The sequence below is a fragment of the Lissotriton helveticus genome, chromosome 3_1 (genome assembly GCF_964261635.1).
Source record: "Lissotriton helveticus chromosome 3_1, aLisHel1.1, whole genome shotgun sequence".
Classification (NCBI taxonomy): Eukaryota; Metazoa; Chordata; class Amphibia; order Caudata; family Salamandridae; genus Lissotriton; species Lissotriton helveticus.
This window is the reverse complement of record NC_136061.1, coordinates 368,772,468-368,778,367: the sequence shown is the minus strand read 5'-3', so window position 1 is coordinate 368,778,367 and position 5,900 is coordinate 368,772,468. Positions and strand designations below refer to the sequence as shown.

Genomic DNA, 5,900 nt, shown 5'->3' with positions numbered 1-5,900 from the left:
CAATGTCTGATACATGGGAACGCCCACAGCAATACCCATTGTACGCCCCTTTGCCACAGAAAACTTCATCAAGGAGGACCATATTTATAAGGCGGCGTTAAACCGCGCATAGTGACTTATCGGCGTCGCTGCCTTGTAAATATGGAGCAGGGCACAGCAAAACCGAAACATCACAAAAAGTGACGCTCCTTAGGTGCAATGCCCTTGTGAATATACCCCAGTGTGTCTCTGGAAGTTGGAGGCTAACAAGTGTGTGTATGTGGAAGAGCAAGCATAAGTTGTATCTTTGAGTTAGTGTGGGAACAGGTCTGAGCGTGCATAATCAGCGGCGGCTCCTCCGCTATGGCGGAGCAGCATCGCCTCTCCCAAATACTGCAGGGAAGGAAAAATAAAACACTTTTTATTTTTTCTTTCTTTGCAAGTCTTGGGGGCAGGGCCTGGTGGTGGCAGACACTGAGGGGAGTGATGGTTTGGCCAGCAGTCTCGGGTCGGCCAAACAATCATGTGCAGTGAAAGCTCTCTGCAAGGCAGTGAGGTTGGACAGAGCAGGCACAGACTCGCAGTCTGTCATGGAACGCAAATCGAGGGCATTCAGGCCAATCCGAAAGCTGCTCTCACGTCAGGATTGGCCGCAAGGCATTCTGGGAGCCTCTGCCTTCCTGAAAAGGTGAAAAGGAGCAAGACGGTTGGCTGCATGTAAGTTTTAACCGGACCACAAGTGCCCCTCCTCTGCCTGCCTGCCCCATGCTCCTCTAGCATACCGGCCGCTCCTGGCATCATGCGGATCTCTGATTTGATGTGGACACAGTGTGTGTCTCAGGATTAGTTTAGATGCACTATGTATCTAGGTTAATGTGGGCATCATGCTTATCTCTGGTGTAGGGTTGATATGGTGTCTTTGGGTTCATGTTAGCACAACAGGCGTGTGTAGGGCGAATAAGGGCAGAAGCTAATTCTGGGCTAGTGGCGGAAACATTTGTATCTCTGGGTTAATGTGGAGTGTGCATCGCAGGGTTTGTACCAGAAAAGTGTATATCTTTGTGTTAATGTGGATATTGTGTTCATCCCTAAGTTAATATGGGAAATGCCTTATGAATGGTATGTGTGAAGGGGGTATATCTGTGTGGGTCTATACCACAGTGTTAGTATGGGCATAGCGTATATCTCTGTGTTAGTTTAGGCCAGAGGGTGTGCACGTTAAATTGGCTAACAGTGTGCCCTCATTCATCCTGAGACACCCACTGAGCCCACACTGCCTTTGAGATACACAAGATATGCCTCCACTAACACTGTGCCAGTGATTGCCCACTGCCCACATTAACCCATGTCCACACTAATACCAAGATACGCCCTGTACCTGTAATTAGCCACTGTGACTGCCAATAAACCGAGCCACAACAATATGGGTACATTATGGACTTCTCGCCCAACTAAGAAAGGACGTCATCTTCACTGGCATCTGCTCTTCTCAAACGACTGATGGAGATGACTAAGAAACTGGTAATCTTCTAGGAAACCGCTCATTGGGAGCCACTGGGGCTAGCTACAGGCTCACAAGCCACTAATCAGCCAAGCTCTACTCAGCAGACTAATATGGAAGCCATGATTGGAAGGTAGACCGCTCTGCATTTTAACCTCTACTCTTTACTCTTACTCCTGCACGCGCCTAGGAAAGGATGAAAGCACCATTTTCTTTTTTTTTTTTTTTGACCAATCTGACATTTGCAGGTACCACTTAAATGGTTCAGGAAAAAGCGACATTGGGACTGTGTGAATGCAGTTTGTGACGGGGCTGCAGCTATTTGCTGCCTGGCCCTCGGAAAAAAAAAATATATATATATATATATATTATATATATATATATATATCCCAAAACAATGTGATCCAGCAGGAGTTAGAGAGCGCTCCACAGCGTGTGCTTGCTCAGGGGTCGGATCCAGACCCAATTATTATTTTTGGACAAATGGAGCAGCACATTGTCCAAAAATATATATATATATATATATATATTTTTTTTTTTTTATAAAGAATGACGAAGGTTCGAGAAGAACGGAGGAGTGGGTGGGTTAGTGGGCATGAGGGAGAGAGCCAGATAGGTATGGGGAAAAGCAAACAAGAGAGACAGCAACACGGAGGATTCAGGTGGAAGTACACGAAGGAGCCAGCCACACAGGGCGTGGAGGGGGGAGTCCACACTACTTGTGAAACACGTCCCAGGGCAGCGGGGCTCAAAGACTGACCTGGAGAGACACTCTGCACCCACTGGCGAGAGATCCGCGGCGCGTCACTGCTGTGGGCCGGGGCCTAGGCTACCTGCGTGCAAAGTCTCTCCAAAAATACGGTGGAATATTAGCACTAGGAAATGGTAGATTGCAACATTTATAACCGAACAATGCACTCTGAAAAACCGTGAAATGATAATTATGAAATAATTACATATTATAAAAGATCTAACAGAAGTACATTACTATAGCCCTTTACAACCATAATATGCAGGGAATCTGATCTTAAATTCTTAAATTTAATTGACCTCAGCAGACGTTTCCTTAGCATAGATTATGCGGTTCTTTAAAAAAAAATCTGCTCTTATTTCTTAAGTGTTATTACTATTTTTACGTTATTTTTGTGAAACTTTGTGAACAGGTAGGCCACCCCGACTGAGAGGAGGTCCGTGTCTTTCATCTTTTGCTCTGAACGGTTTCGGTGGCTAGGGTTGCTCACCTAGTGGGTGGCACTGGCAGCTTTGACCGGGCGCCTTCACCCTCCTGCCCCTCCCCTGATCTCAAACACCCCCCCCCCCCCTTCCTGGCTGTGCAAAGCACAGTGCCATGAATGCAGACCCTGTCAGTATCCAGCTGTAGAGAAGGTATGTCTGCAGTGACCCCGTCCTAAAGCTTACTGCATTATGTGCTACTATTCCTTTTAATGATGTCGGCTGCCACGCAACCTCAACACTGCATTCGTTGTCCGCTTGGTAATTAAAGGCAGGGTGCACAATATTTCCAGAGTGATTGTTTTGGTTTGTCTCACGCGGGCTGAATTCGAGTGGCCGTTGTTGGTGTGCTGCCCGTCCTTACAAATAAACATTCTATTGCATGATCGTAGATATCTCACTCGGTCATCCATGCCTGGAGGCCCATGAAACCTGCAACCCCAAACAAAAGATCTGGTACTCTAATGCTCCTGGAATCTGAACCACCAGTCCAGCACATCTCAAGAATGTTTCTTCTTTCAAATCCTTTTGTTTATTTTTTTTTTTAACGTGCTCTACCTGAAATATCTCCATCTGACAAAATGTCCTTTCTTTTCTCTCCCGGCCTCTTCTCTGTTTAGTGCTTCCTCCTACGTGGAACACTGCCTTACTATTCCTTGATTTATAAAATGAGAGAAATGCTGGCCCTGCGATTTTTGATAGCTATATTTTGAGCAACAAACCAAATCCTTGTTATGATTTGTATGGTCGAATTTATTTAAACCATTTACTTTTTCATATAAATCTCATTAAGTTAAAGCATTGATTGCATGAGAAAAACACTACGTACATACAATTTATACAAAAACATTTGACAAAGAATTTTAACAAAAATACATAAATACATATGACAAAATGACATCCAATCATTTAGTGTACATAAATATACAAATACGGTCATACGAGAAGCATCAGTCGTTATGTAGTATTAAGCAATGAAGCTATTTGCAGTAAGGAAAAGAAAACACAATGAATTGTAACAAATACAAATTTTCAATTGTCTGATAAATAAACTTGAATTCTTTCTGCTATTGCCAATTCCTTTCTGCTATTGCCGACGCGTTTCGAACTCGCTCTGGCATTTGGCAAGTTCTCATCAGGGCTTTCTCGTATTATTCTTCTGAAAATTATGTACAAAGAAAATGAGTGAGATTTTGCAATCCTCATTTTGGTCCCCTATATACATTGCCCCCTACCAAGACTTTCTAGAAAACGTGTACCTTTATTTTCAAGTTGGCAGCGGGTTTTCAATTTTCAAGAGATCTTATTCAATCAATGTAGATTCGGTTCTAGAAAATTACAACGAACCAAATTACAATATAGTAATGGTCAGGACAGCCTGCGCCTAGATGGCCAGAGGACAATCTTGGAAAATTACCTTCAAACCAGTAGTCTGCACTTCTGTTTGGTAAATATTTGAAACAGCCGTGCGTGGGACAAAAATCAGCTCCCACCCGCCAGCCGGCGGTGGACACGTCTTATTGCACCTACAAGGAGAGTTTAAAGTCACTCAACTATTCCAATCGGTTTTACAAACAGCGGTTAGAACGAGTAGAACGGGTAACAGAACCGGGTGCCTACCTTATTGTTGGCGCTTGGGCTGTTTAAATGCAGTTCCCCTGTTTTTCTAACTTCTAGCCGGTTTCAGTTCGTTTTTATGTTCGTTTTTATGTTCTAAAATGACAAACACGGACAGTGTGAGCCCGCTCCTGTGTCATGCGCGGTATCACTAAGCGTTACCTATCTTTGTGCTTACCTATTCCTTGAAGCATTGCATTGCATTTATAGCTTGCTAGCCAACTTCAGCTATTGTCTGCCTCCAGTGAGTGACAGTATCCTGCCCTTTCACGAGAAGCACAGCCAATCACAAAGCAGTTCATGTGTCGTGTAATCAATTTCCTTATTTTCTGTACGTCTTTTTTGAACGCGTATGTCCTACATAGTGACTATTAAATGCATTTCAACGTTCATCCTTCAAGCTGTGTCCATTGAAGCTTTTTGTCTCTTGTCCTTCAGCACACTGTACGTTGCTCTGCAATTTGAACAGTAGGACGTTGCACTATAAACAAGCATTGGAAATGCAATAGGTCTCGCATTAGAAAAGTTGGAGTTATTGGTCTTGTAAATGACATATTTTATTTATTTGTTGGTTTTTAAAATTGCTAAATTGATGGCTTTGTCATTTACAATGCCAATAGTTATAACTTTCGCGAATGTGACACCTGTAGCATTTGGAATGCAACATGTTTTGTATTTACGTGACTTAGATGGCAGCTCTGGTTGTTAGGCCACATCTCTAGAGAGCAGGAGAGTGCAGCAGGGGAGAGAAGCACAGCAATGCAATAGGTCTCGCATTAGGAAAGTTTGAGCTATTGGTATTGTAAAGGACACATTTTTTATTTATGTGCTTGTTTTGAAAATAGCGAAATTAATAGCTTTGTTATTTACAATGCCAATAGTTTTATCTTTCGCAAATGTGACACCTATTGTAACACAATATGTGTTGTGAGGGTGAGTGAGGGTGAGGGTGAGGGGTTGAGGGTGAGGGGTTGAGGGTGAGTGAGGGTGAGGGGTTGAGGGTGAGTGAGGGTGAGGGGTTGAGGGTGAGGGGTTGAGGGTGAGTGAGGGTGGGTGAGTGGGTGAGGGGTTGAGGGTGAGTGAGGGTGAGGGTGAGGGTGAGTGAGGGTGAGGGGTTGAGGGTGAGTGAGGGGTGAGGGTGAGGGTGAGTGGTTGAGGGTGAGTGAGGGTGAGTGAGGGTGAGGGTGAGGGGTTGAGGGTGAGTGAGGGTGAGTGAGGGTGAGTGAGGGTTGAGGGGTTGAGGGTGAGTGAGGGTGAGGGTGAGTGAGGGTGAGGGGTTGAGGGTGAGTGAGGGTGAGGGTGAGTGGTTGAGGGTGAGTGAGGGTGAGTGAGGGTGAGGGGTTGAGGGTGAGTGAGGGTGAGTGAGAGTAAGGGTGAGTGAGAGTAAGGGTGAGTGAGGGGTTGAGGGTGAGTGAGGGGTTGAGGGTGAGTGAGGGTGAGGGGGTTGAGGGTGAGTGAGGGTGAGGGTGAGTGAGGGTGAGGGTGAGTGAGGGTGAGGGGTTGAGGGTGAGTGAGGGTGAGGGTGAGTGAGGGTGAGGGGTTGAGGGTGGGTGAGGGTGAGTGAGAGTGA

General features: G+C 45.2%; 1 long non-coding RNA gene across 1 annotated transcript; it reads right to left on the bottom strand.

Annotated features, from left to right (window-relative positions):
- Positions 1-2,902: 2,902 nt before the first annotated feature.
- LOC144822484 (uncharacterized) lies at positions 2,903-5,202 on the bottom strand. Its single transcript, XR_013608631.1, has 3 exons — positions 4,131-5,202; positions 3,973-4,041; positions 2,903-3,872 (listed from the first exon to the last, which is right to left on the bottom strand). It is a non-coding gene; the product is annotated as an uncharacterized LOC144822484 (long non-coding RNA).
- Between the last annotated feature and the right edge of the window lie 698 nt (positions 5,203-5,900).